We start from the raw sequence: 13,148 nt of genomic DNA, 5'->3' as shown, positions 1-13,148 counted from the left end.
TCTTGAATCTTCACTATCTTCTTTTTGGCTCTAGATCCAGCAACACTGTGTGGACCATTAACTCTTCTCCAAATTGATGGTGTGCATGTTTCAGATACTCAAACAAAATATCCGCCCAAACTCCAACATTTCCTTTGCGAGCTTTGGCCCTATTTCCCATCTACAAATGAAGAAGATATACTACTACTAGGATCTGCTAGTCAGAAAAAAGCCAAAGCAATAGACACGCCATCAAAGTATTTAAAACACCCACAGGTCAGACTATTTGACATGAATAGAGACAAATAAATTATCTTTTTCCTGAATGTAAGCCTGGGGTTGGAGAACAAAATCCTGACAATGATGGGATATAAGGAAGATACTCTTCCTACCGTTTACTCTTCAGTAGAAAATGGAAGACATGCTGAAAAAAATGGAAAGATGTTTTTGATAATATGAGAAAGAGAGTAGAAGTATGAACAAACAATTCCCTCTCCCTAGTAGGTAGAACTCTCCTCATTCAATCTGACATGTAAGGCATTCTGCTTTATCAAAGCTCCAATGTTCTGGCACCAAAGAGAGTGATCAATGAAATAGAAGGCATCCTTCAACAATTCCTGTGATAAGGGACATCCATCGAGAAAAAAATGCACCTTTTAAATTAGAGATCGGTATCAAGCCCATTTGAGCCGGAGGTGCAGGGATAAGAAAATTGGAGCAAATGAAGAAAGCCCTTTGTGCAAAAGTGTATTGAAGTGGCAAGTTGCAGTGCTTGCAAAGTTGACAACTCAGGTTCAAAAACTCACATTCTCACCCTGTATTCTAGAATTCAATTAAAAAGAAAGTGTATCAGAGGCTATTTGTGGAAGGTGAGAAGCTTTGGATCAGAATCTTAAAAAATTATTCTAGGGAACAAAAGCCTAACATCATTAGAAGGCCAATCCACTCTCCCTAAAGGGGCTCATCGATATAGTATTATGAGCAGCAAACATTTAGTTGACATTGGACAATCATGTGTTTTGGGATGTAAACAATGGGAAGAAGATAAAATTATGGGATGATGCATGGGCCGAAAATTGGCCACTGACATCAATACAGGGTCTACTCTGAGTTACCTTAGAAATGAAGAAATGTGGTTGAATTTATGCAACAGATTACTAGAATTTAGTGAATTTACTCTGTATCTTGGTGCAAGTAAATTTGGTTTTAGTTTTCAGTAATTCACTAAGTGGTTGCAGTGTTATTTAACATACCACTGTGAACGCCCTCATTGGCATAAAGATCATGGTATAGTAAATTTGGTTTCAGTTTTCATTTGCCTAGTTTTCAGTAATTCACTGAGTAATTGCAGTGTTATTTAACATACCACTGTGAACACCCTCATTGGCATAAAGATCATGGTATAGTAAATTTGGTTTCAGTTTTCAGTAATTCACTAAGTAGTTGCAGTGTTATTTAACATACCACTGTGAACACCCTCATTGGCATAAAGATCATGGCATAATGAGACTTATATGTCTTCATATCAAGGCTTCACCTCTTCATTAGTTGTTATTAGATTATAATTATATATGTCTTCATATCAAGGCTTCACCTCTTCATCAATTGTTATTAGATTATAATTACAATTATTCTAGGTCTTTGCCCATTTACATTTACATGCCCATACAGAAGGATTAATAACATAATTAATTATAATAGCAACATCAATGGGAGTTAAGTGCTGGGATTATATTCCCATACGGGGATCAATAACATAATTAATTACAATTACAATGTCAACGTGGGTTAAGAGTTGGGGAACGGGATATTACAATGTCAATGTGGGTTAAGAGCTGGGGATCAGGATATTACAGTGTGCACTAAGGAACCAGTCAATCAGGTCTATTGCCTATATATGAAAATGACCTTTTAACTTTATGAAAGATATGCCTACGCCTTAAAATGTTAAGAAATGTATAAATTTACTGTAACTATTTCGATTGCCCAAAATCTCATGAGAATACCTCGAGTGAACATACATCTCAAACTGCATCTATGAATCTAAGAAAATTGGGCCAAGCTAGCACAACTCACCTACAAACTTCTATTTGAAATCAGTTAAGTGTGTATCATGAACATTGACAACTTGACTACATCAGTCGTTTGAAGCAAAAGACACACATAACTGAAACAATCTCAAGCCTGCTATCATAGTTGATTGAAAACAAATTTTGGGTGCTTTATCCATTCAAACAATCAATGTCCTGAAAGCCATGCACATGAATTAAGCTATCCTTACAACCAACTTGTTCATTTTGCCTGCTGATAGAAGCAACAATTTATCATCGACAATATCAGTTGCTTCAATAATTTTCCCCTCGTTGTCTACTCTTTGGTTATTCATGTAGAGACCTCCTTGTCTTATGAGACGCTTCACTGTTGCTTTAGTTGGAAGCAACCCAACTTTCACACATAAATCCACCAGAGATGAACTCAACACCTCATTATACGACAACAAGGAGGATGGTACTTCATTTGCAATGGCATCAATAATTTTCCAATCTATGTGAGTCTTTGAACCATGAGCCAAAGCCTCTGTTGCCGTCAAGGCCTCCGATCCTTCTTCACCATGAACGAAACAATTCACCTCCTCAGCAAGTTTCCTCTGAACAGAATTGGGGACGTACCCAAGATTTTTCATGCCTTCTTCAAGCTCAGAATTTTTTTCCAGGATTAAGAAAGCAAGCTTTTTCAAAAATACTATCACATTTTCATCAGAGATCCCAATAAAATGTTGGTAAAACTTGTAAGGGGAAAGTATGGAAGCAGAGATCCAAATCGCCCCATCTTCTGACTTCCCAAACTTGGTCCCATCACTTCTGAAAATAACTAGAAATGTCAACGCATAAGTCTCTTCTTGTTGAAGAACCTTCCCAATCAATTCAGTCCCTGCAGTTATATTCCCCCATTGATCACTTCCCCCAATATGAACTGAAACGCTCTCATTCTTAAATAGGTGAAGAAAATCATAACCTTGCAGCAATTGATATGAAAAATCAGTGAAGCTCATCCCCTCCTCTGACTGCAGTCTCTTCTTCACACTCTCCTTGGAAATCATGGTGCCCACTCTTGCATGCTTCCCAATGTCTCTGAGAAAATCCAGCAGCTTGAATTATTTCCACCAATCATAATGATTTATCACTATAGCAGAAGAATGACGAAACCCTAAATTTCCATCATGGATATCATTCGTCTGCCCTAATATCTGCTATAGTATCATCCTAATACCACCAAAATTCCTACTAATTGTTTCTTCATCTAGTACAGGGTGTTCAGAGCTTTTACCAGAGGTGTCCCCAACCCTACCAGTGGCTCCCCCAACTAAAGCTACACGCACATGGCTACATTTTTTAAACCATGATAATACAATAATACAAAGAAAGTTTCCCAAATATAAACTCTCTTAGTTGGATCAAAACCACAATAAACTTTAATGGGCCTAACCCTAGCCCTAGGGTTGGAGCAAGCTGCCCAAAGATCTTGGTGGGTAATGGATTCTATCAGGCCCCGTTCTTCCAAGATGTCAATTACATTACGTTGTATCCTAAGAAGCTCTCTGTCCCTTTGAATTTCATTTATTGTCGCTTGGGCAGCTTTGGTGCATAAACTCGGACTAGAGTTGAGGTTTGTATTGAAAGGTTGAAACTTGACCAAGTATTGATGTTTTTGAGCGTTGAAAAACCTATGAGCAATGGCTGCAGTGCTGATAACATAATTATATTTATGTCCAATTATTGAACACAAAGTAGGTCAAAGGGACTCTTGAGTACAATGATGTCCATACAATGTGGGAGAACCAAACAATCTCCTATAAAAGATACAATGCATGAATATAAAATATACAATGCAAGAACATAAAAGATACAATGTATGGAATGCCTTGACGGAGAAGATCCAAGAGCTAATGGGTCGGAGGATTAGACCCCTCTCTTAACATCTAAGGCTGAATGAAGAACACTAAAGAAAACTCCACAAACTCTATTGGACCGATGAAGGGCAGGGGGAAAGTGCAGATTGTCCACTAAATTGTTGTCTGGGGGAGTTCACACATTGTTGATTTCTGGAGGACCTAGTCCATCTCCCAGGAATGGAGCTAAGACAGATTTGTTGTTGAGAACTCGTGTGGTGGGGTGAGGTCCAAGGAATCCTCATTGATATAGAGTCTAGATATGTATTGGTATCAATCAGTCTCTTTGTGCCCCTACCTGAAGGTAGTACTCTGAAAAATGTCGTGATCCTCTGTGTGGGGTCAGGTCTCATGGGAGGCTAAAGAATATGCTCTCAGAACTTGAGAGCCTCTTGCATATATAGGGCCAAACATCTCTGATCGGAATACCTAAAAAAGTTGGTGAGGATATGAGAATCTATGAACAAGCAATGGAACCTTCGTTTGGTCTCGTAATAGACAGGGCATCCAAAAATGAAGTGCACCTTGGTCTCCACTTCCTATAAATGACATACCTGGAAGATTGTGTATGGTCTATCAATCTAGTGGTCCGTCTCTACCCAAAGTCTATTAGAACCTACTTTGAACTGGCTTAGAGGAATGCGAACAGCATGCACCTAGTGGCGAATATACTGGGGTAGAACAATGAGTCCATCTCTCAACTCTAAGAAGTGCTCAACGTAGAAGGCCATCTTTGGGTGCAACTCTCCTAAGGGATTGACCCAGGTGACCTGGATGAACTGCCTGCAGATGTCCTCCCTGATGATCTTGTTCAACTCTTGTCTAGTTGGTAAAAGGTGACCAGGATCATCTAAGGAATATTGAAAAGGAGGGATACAATCCAACTAAATTCCCACTAACTCTAAGAGATCTGAAACTCCTATAAACCAACATCTAGCTCGACTTGAGGGAGTATAACAGGCAATAGTCTCAGAAGAGGAAGATGCTAAGTAAAGATATTGGTACCTACTATTTGTCAAGTCTACAAAGCCCTAAACACGTGCACGAATGAGACTAATCTGAAGACCGTCTCAAGCCGAAAGGGATGAGCTCCAAACTCTGTAAGGATGATGCGCTGAGGTACTGTTTGTTTGCATCTAATGATGCCGCGGAGAAGAAGAATTTGGACTCTCTCAGTTGAAGCCCAATCTAACTAAAGTAAAGACGGTCCCCAAATATCTAATCCATATAGAACAGTGGGACAGATCAAGGTGTCCATGAGGCTCATCTTGGACGAGATGTCCTGGAAGTGATGTTGAAAGCACTGTCTCTTGAGAAGGGTTAACGATCCATATCCTTTATTGATCCGATGTTGAAGTGCTTGTCACAAATTGAAGCGGGGACCTGAGAATTGCACCCCCAAGTAAGTATATGAGCTGGTGATCTCAACCTCCTCCCCTCTAAATAGGAAGTGAAGGTCCGAAGTTTTCTTCACCCCATTGAAGATCATAACCTTGGTTTTACCCAGGTTGACTATCAACTATTGAAGATCACAAAACAAAGCTAAGGCATACAACTGCCTCCATAATCCTTCTGGGAATGAGGAGAGGAGGATCTTGTCTTCAGCAAAGAGTATATTAGATATCAAAACCTGGAAAATAAGGCAGCGTTCGATGTCCTGGATATGCTCATGTAGAAAAGCCTCCAACTCATCAATATAAATCCCAAATAGGGTAGGGGATAGTGGAGCCCCCTGTTTAACCCAAAATTGCTTCGGATGAAATCAAACATCCCATGAGCCGTGCAATGATGACCAAGGACGGACTCATATAGGTGCATAATAACTGTCAATAGGATCGTCGAGATTCCAATATTTATGAGTCTCTAGAGTAATGCTTGCCTCGAAACAGAGTCAAGCTTTCCGAAAATATACGAAACAACATTAGACTTTCGAAGAGCGGTGTCGAGCCTCCTCAATCATGGTGCAGAGGGTGAAGATGTGGTCAATGGTCTGAAGAGTCGATCGAAATTTACTAGTCCCCTAGATCAAATTTGTCTTTGCTCAAGGTCATTGGAGAGCTTCCTATGTAGAACAATAACATACAACTTCGAGAACGTGTGGCCCACCATGATTGTTCTGTAGTTATTGGGATTTGAGATAGAACTTGATTTGTGCATCAGATGGATGATGTGGTGTGACCATGTCGGTGGAAAAACTTCACGAATTACATGGTTGAAGAGATCAACCAAGTAGCTAACCAAAGCATGGAAACCGTGCTTAAAGAACTCTGTTGGCAGCCTTCCTCATCGGTTATTTTTTTGTTGTTCATCACCTAAATGGCCCCTCTAGTATCTCTGTCTAAGAATATGTAATAGGAAGAGGGTGGGGAGGTAACATGAATATGGACCTACCCCGGAATATCAAAAGGTTGGAATTGTGATAGAACATGGATGTAGGGTTGAGGTCAGATGGAAAAGGGGAGCATTGGGGAAGGATGGTATGCCAAAATTGCTTAGGAGAGTGGGAAAGGAGAGAAAAAAGTTCCCGTCTTTTGTTAGGTCCCTATACTACAAGTGTAACCCCTTATTTTTATTAGTTCAACCCCCTTATTATATTTTTGTGCTCATTTATTCCCCATATTGTTATTATTGTGCCCCATAGAATCCCACTATTGTTATTGTTGTGCCCTTACAATATTATTGTTATGTAGAATCTAATTATATTGTGACCCCTTAGACTCCTATATATAGAAATGAAGTAATTTCATTTGTATCATCAAAGAATTATTCATTTGTGTAATGTAAAAGAGGTTTCCCCCTCGAAGAGGCTAATTTTGAAGTCGTTGATCTATCTCTTCTTTTATTTTGTGAGATGGTTGCATAACATTTGGTATGAAAGCTTTGGATTCTAAGGTTTCGCTGCTACAAATAGGTCATCATGGAATTTTCTCTATAAATTTTTTTCTACGAAGCTTTAGAAGTTGACATTAAAACCTAGTGGATCCGAAATCTTGGTGAATCTCGTGTATGAATTACAGGCATTGGTTTGCTATATTTTCGGAGATAAGATCCAAAGAAATTAGGGTTTTGCAGGCTCCTGAATTCCATCTCAAACAGGGGACCTTGGGAAAATCATCATAACTTTCTCTCTGAGCATCAAATTCAAATTTCGTAAAAAGTGACAGAACGAAGATAGAATGTAGATTGTTGAATATTGTTTTCAAGTCCGAACATTGAAATATGGACACTGGCACTTCATACAAGTTTACTCTACTGAACCAGTCTACAGTTAGGTCATTGTGGGATATTGGGCATAAATCTTTCTTGGATAATCCAATCTCGATCAGACTTGTGGGGTTGAAAAGAGGACTCATAGGGCTACCACAAGACGAAATTCAGACCTTGGATATTTGAAATTACAAAGATACAATAGATTCAATAACGAGCTTCTACAAAGCAAAAAAAGGTGTGTAGTCTTTTAAAAATTTGCATAAGTTTTGTTTGAAAAATTAGTTTGAAGTGATTCAAAGGGCATAATGAAGCATAATTATCATTAATTTATGCCCTGGAGAAAGAAAATGTAAATACTTAGTAAGCAACCCGAAAACTCTACTATGACTCATGAAGAAGAGGAAGAAATGCAACATGATATATCAAAATTAAGAGACCAAGTGCAACAAATTTCACTCTCACAAAAAGTAACAGAGGCTAAGATGGATAGTTTGAAGAATGGAATGGAAGCTAATATGGATGGTTTGAAGAATGGAATCAATAGTATAGAAGCAAAACTGAAAGGCAACATTGAAGATTTAAAGAAAGACATAGACTTTTTGAAGGGAGGTTTAGCAAAGTTGCTAAAAGAAATGCTTCCTAATGGAGAAAAGGTAGTAGAGGAAACTCATGATGAGAACAAAATAAATGTTAATCATGATTTCATAGACTCTAACGTTGGATTGAATACCCACCTTATTCGAAAGATCGATATGAGGAATTTTGATGGCAAGGATCCCGTAACATGGATACCACAGATGGAGTAATATTTTGATCTCCATAATGTGCAAAACACACAAAAGGTACGCATTGCAACTTTATATTTAGAACCCAATTAGTTTGTATGGTATCGATGCCTTTGCTCTCATAAACAAATTGTCACTTGGTCAATTTTTATGGAGGAAATGATAGCACATTAAGAGGATACAAAGAGCAACACCTTCTTTAGCCAATTGATATTCCCAAACAAAAGGGTTCAACAGTGGAGCACATTGAGGACTTCCAAAAATTGAATATAAGGGTAAATGATATTCCATAAGAGCATATGATTGATGTCTTCATAGGGAATTCAAATGATAAAATCCAACATGAGGTTTGTCTTTGGTAACCTGATTCACTGGAGAAGGAATTCAGGTTGGTAAGATAAATTGAAAGAACAATTATGGCAACAAGGAATCCTACCACTCACAACTATAAATATGGAAGTGTTGTTGCTCCTAGCCTTCCACAACCTACAAGGTTGACACCACAACAATTGGAAGAAAAAAAAGAAAAAGGGCTTTGTTACAGTTGCAATAGAAAATACACTAAAGGTCATATGTGTGTTTGAGAAGAAATTAATTTACATATATGGTGAAGAGGAGGAAGAAAAGGAACAAGAAACGTCAAAACAAGAGTATATACACCAGGAACCAACCCCAGAGAAAGAAGAAATGAATCTAACAATATCTTTTAATGCATTGATTGGAATTACCACTCCTCAAACTCTCAAGATAGAATGACATATCAAGAAGAAAAAGGTAATAATGTTGATTGATTTGGGTCGTACCCATAATTTTATTCATTGTAAGATAGCCAAGGAATTGAATTACTTCCTATATCCAACACTCGGAGTGTCAAGTGATGGTTTCAAATGTAGGAACCATAAATTTATCTGGAAAGTGCCATAATATCAAACTATCAATGGGAGAATATGTATTGAATAGTCCAATGCTTTCCATTCCAATGGGTGGTGTTGATGTTTTGCTAGGAGTCCAATGGTTACACTCTTTGGGTACGATAGTTTTTAATTTTCAAGAACTTTTCTTGAAATTTTTTGGGAAGGAAAGGAAGTTGAATTAAGGGGTATCGCAGGGAAACTAGGAAAGATAATCAACTCTAATGGCATGACAAGGCTTCTAAAGAAATAACAATGGGAAGTAATTTCACAATTATGTTCACCAGAGGTTCAAACAACAAAATCATCTATTTCTCCAAATCTCCAAAAATTCTTAGACAATCATTCTAAGGTTCAAGCAGTGGAAGATCACATCGAGCATCAACAACAAGTTCTCCAACTCTTAAAGGATAACCTCAATTTGGCGCAGAATCGAATGAAACAACAGACAGATCAACATCGCAACAAAAGAAGTTTTTATGTAGGCGACTGGGTGTTTTTACGGCTACAACCATACAAAAAAATGTCCCTTAAATAAGCTAAGAAGGATAATAAATTATCACCAAAGTACTACGATCCTTACAAGGTGTTGCAAAAGATTGGTACTATGAAATACAAATTGGAGCTTCCTACATCTTCCTGAGTGCACCCAGTTCTCCATGTTTCATGCTTAAAGAAGGTTATAGGAGACAAGTTTCCAGTTCAAACAATATTGCCGAAACTTGACGAGGAAGGAAAAATCATATTGGAACCTGAAGAAATCATGGAAATAAGAACCTTACAGCTATGAAATCGATCAATTTCAGAGTATCTCATCAAGTGGAAGAACTTACCCGCTGAAAATTCCACATTGGAGGATGATATTTTTATACAGAAGCATCTAAACTACTCAAGCGTCGAGGACAACACTTTTTTGAAGGAGAGGGTCATATTAGGTCCCTATACTACTAGTGTAGCCCCTTATTTTTATTATTGCAACCCCCTTATTATATTGTGGTCCCCATGTTGTTATTATTATGCCTCATGGAAGCCCACTATTGTTATTGTTGTGCCCTTACAATATTATTGTTAAGCAGACTCTGATTATATTGTGGCCCCTTAGACTTCTATATATAAAAAGGAGGTCTTGTCATTTGTATCATTGAATAATTATTCATTTGTGTAATGTAAAGGAGGTTTCCCCCTCGAAGAGGCTAATTTTGAAGTCGTTGATCTATCTCTTCTTTTATTTTTTGTGTTGGTTGCATAACATCTTCTATGAGAGACAAAGAGTCGTTTCTTGCGACGAAGGAGACAATGATAAGAAGATTTGAGGGTGGCGTAGAAGGATTGAGAGTGGATGAAAGCATATCGAAGTTCTCGATGTAGAATCTTGCATTCATCATTGTACCATTTTTTTGTGGGGCAAGATCCTACTTTTGGGGAGATGGAAGTGGAACGAGTGGAGTGGGGGAAGGATTTGAGTGCTGCTTCCCAAATGGTAGATGAAAGTCAAGTGTATTTAGTGGAAGTAGAATCAAGCAAGGAGAATTGGGTCTTCGATGGGAGCAACCTGTGTAGGGTAGAGGAGAAGATTTCAGGGCCGCCTTAGTCAAATTGAAAGGTAGTTTGAGGTTGGCCCTGAGGGGAAGGATGGGGTGGAAGGGGAGGGTCAAACTGGAGAGAAAAGGAAAGAAGTGCATGATCAGCAAGGGGGGCAGGGCAGACTGAGAGATGGCGAATAAAAGGGAGCAAGTTATGGCTAGCAAGGACATAATCAACTACACTCGCACCCCCGCCATATGGCTGACATGTGAAAAAGCGAGAGTCTGGGAAACAAGGGAGACCATTTAAAATCAACAACTCTTGGGATTCCCCCAACTGAAATAGATGCTTACCATAAACTGTAGTGGGCCCCAAAGCATCATCTAACATCTGGTGAAGCCCTACTGAATCTGGATCTATCCCCTGGGTACAAAACACATCCTCTGATTAATCGTGGAGAGGGATTTGGAGATCTCTAGTACGAGCATTGAAGTCACCTAGGAGGATGACTTCCCCATCAACAGAGTATTGGGTGATGTCGGTGTACAAGTCTATAAAGGGGTCCCCATTTGAGCCATTATGGATGGCAAATGGTGAAGAGGCTGGGGGAAAGTAACAGTTTGGAATGTATATGTCCCTCAAAGGAAAGACTCAGACGCTAATTTGAATCCAAATGAACCCAAAAAACTCATCTTTGGCTACCAAAGATACCTTGTTTCGGAGTGAGTCACTAGCCAAACAAGCAACTCCGCCTGATCCTCTGACCCCTCCCAAGCTCCTCGTCTCCTACCTGCAAATTGAAAGCCAGTGGTAACTTGCAATATCTGGGAGATGTCGAACAAGGCTCGCATGAGTCTTGATCACGAAGAGGATGTCCGCTAATTCAAGAGTGTCATACAAGAGTCCCAACGATGACTAGAAATATCCATTATCATTCCAACAACGGATAGAAATGCATGTACTGTGTCGTCTCCCCAAGCAGGCCTGTCATTTGGAGCCTCCATTTCGAGGATCCCACCCAGGTGGGAGGGAGTCCCGAATGACTGCCTGGAGATTCTTGATAACTGTCCATTTCCACGCCCGCCGTATTGCCATAACTTGTTTTCTGGAACGTGCTGCCGCAAAGTTATCATCGCCAAGAATTTGTCATCGGGCGAATTTTTGGCATCAATAAACAACCCCATTTATTAATTCTCTTCGTTATAAAATATGTTTAAGCTCACTTCTCACAACTAAAACTTCTTAATCTTATAACCAACTTTCCTTTAATTAATAAAACTTGATAATAGATACATCAAAATTCATATTGATTCAGAATTTTAATTAAAATTTTATTAATTTAAAATAATTTAAAATTTTGAAAAATTAATTTATCATTTATGAAATTTAAATTCAAGTGAAATTTTAATATTTTTTATTTTTTTAACAAAATCTTATAAAATTTTTACTAAAAAAATTCCAAAACACTAATAAATACTATAAAATTATATGATAAATTACTCAAACTTTGAAAATCAAATAATATAAATATAAATTTACATAGTATTTATAATTATTGGAAATTTTGTATTTTCCCATCAAAACTTAACTTAGAAAAATTCTATTTAAGTGTAGAATATAATTTAAAAAAATTCGCCATATTAATTCATTCAACAAATAAGGAATTTTAAATTAAATTTTAATAATATTTAAATATGATAATTATTTAGTATGGTTATAACATGTTATAAAATGTCTTGGTATATATTTCAGATGTTTTGGAATCTTACTTGTAATTAACATGATTTGGAATTACAAATTTAAATGGTAAATTTTTTACAATAAAAATATACGCATTATGCTAATGGATTACTACGGGTTATATGATTTTTATTCTTTCTCATTTTCTATATATATTTTTTTTTTTTTTTTTTTTTTTTTTTTTGTGTAGAATTTCACTATACTAAACTAGCAATTGCCTCAAAAAGATGCAAATTGATGTCAATAGAATTGTTAAATTGGAAAAAGTTAAAATTTGGTTTCATAATCATGTAAATGATATTGATATATTAAATTTTAAATTTTAGTGTTTTATTTTCTTAATATTCACTATGTGTATGTATATGTGTGTGTGTTTTAATTTTGTAACATTTTGGAGGTTGGAATTTATAGAATTGGCAAAAATACCATGTTCTACATTGCAACTCAACATTGGTTGAAGCTCTAGTTGAATTTCTTAATTAAAAGGAAAGAAATTTTAACGCAAATCTTTATTAAACTTAGATTGTAACAACTATGAGCAAGGTACCAAAGATGTTATGGTTCATGACTCATGACTTGTCAAGTTTGAAATTTTCGAACATTGCCTTTGGAACATTCAAGATATAAAGCAGAGCTATAGTAAACTTTATTTGCAATGTCCAATGTTGGGTTGATTATAATGTTTTCGTTGAAATAATAAATGTGGTTACCTATATAAATATTTGTTTTTAAGAAGGTATTATGGCTATTAGAAAAGAAACATGCTTGCATTTTTTTTTTATCTTGCTAGGCTTTTATTTAAAGCATCACTTCCATAATCTATGTTTATTACGTAGGTGAATTTTTTTAGTCATCCATGAATTTCTAATTTAGAAGTGATAATTCTTGTAATGTAGGGGTTCTCTACTTGTAGAATTCCTTACAGAGAATGATCCTTTTGGCCTAATGAAGAAGTATGTTCAAGATTTAGAGAAGTGTTATTCAAAAGGTGTTCAATATTGTAGGGATGTTTCTATCCATCATTCAAAGCAGTTGTTTGAAATATATAAA

The 13,148-nt window shown here is 37.1% G+C and overlaps 1 pseudogene; it reads right to left on the bottom strand.

Annotated features, from left to right (window-relative positions):
• Positions 1 to 2,245: 2,245 nt before the first annotated feature.
• Positions 2,246 to 11,542, bottom strand: LOC149216000 (tyrosine--tRNA ligase, chloroplastic/mitochondrial pseudogene; annotated as a pseudogene).
• Positions 11,543 to 13,148: the final 1,606 nt, after the last annotated feature.

This window comes from Pinus tabuliformis, chromosome 1_1 (assembly GCF_031772625.1).
Source record: "Pinus tabuliformis cultivar Carrire ecotype Pingquan chromosome 1_1, CPIR1, whole genome shotgun sequence".
Lineage (NCBI taxonomy): Eukaryota > Viridiplantae > Streptophyta > Pinopsida > Pinales > Pinaceae > Pinus > Pinus tabuliformis.
Note: the sequence above shows the minus strand (reverse complement) of the source record. Positions and strands in the feature narration are given on the sequence as shown.